This window comes from Notothenia coriiceps, unplaced genomic scaffold (genome assembly GCF_000735185.1).
Source record: "Notothenia coriiceps isolate Sejong01 unplaced genomic scaffold, NC01 NC01_scaffold00032372, whole genome shotgun sequence".
In the NCBI taxonomy this organism is placed as follows: Eukaryota; Metazoa; Chordata; class Actinopteri; order Perciformes; family Nototheniidae; genus Notothenia; species Notothenia coriiceps.
In genome coordinates this window covers 126,316-127,137 of record NW_011365073.1, presented here as the reverse complement: position 1 = coordinate 127,137, position 822 = coordinate 126,316, and positions in this window count along the sequence as shown.

The window sequence follows — 822 nt, the reverse complement described above, 5'->3', positions numbered from 1 at the left end:
ACTCAATGTGCTGCTAAAAATTAGTTTTTTCGCTTGTTTCCAACAACATCGAAATATTTGACTATGGGCCAATTCGAATGCCCTATTAGGGCTAACGATAACGTGGTGGTATGAAATAAATAAATACGGAAATGTTATCGCAATTATGTTCTCTTGTTAAGAAATGTTTTCTCATAAATGATGCGGTAAACAGAAGGACAGAATTACTTTAAACTGACGCCGTTTTTAATTTCTATAGGTTGCATCGATACAAGCATGGTTTTATATACTATCGTGTTTAATCATGTTTTATGCCGTTCGCCAATATCCTACTTGATAAGTCGCTCGTAAAACACAGGAGGTATGGAAACTAAGAACACCAAATGTGGTAAATTGTACAGCTAATATAACACAACACATTAGTTGTATTTCCTTTAACTGGTGGATTATGGATATATAGTTGCTGATCGACAGCTGGAACACAAACCACCAAATACAAAACAATTATTCAGATCCAGTCGTCATGACTCCACTCCGGAGGGATTCCCCGATCATTTCTTACAGTTTGTCATCAAGGGGGTGTCTCCTGTCCCCGGTACAAACACACTGCCTGAGGAAGGTTAGGCTATGTGTAATCTTTTTGTCATCAACCTTTTTCGGACAACTTATTTATTTATTTTGGTGACGATCCGACCTCCATGCTTTTACTCTGGTTCAAACTGCATCCACCAAACAATATTCAAATTATCTCGACCTCCCCAAAATAACCAAAATCTGACACGGTGTGAGATGTCTTTTTTAGTTGTTCTGTCGTCATTTCTTGTGATCTTCTTCATGCAGTCA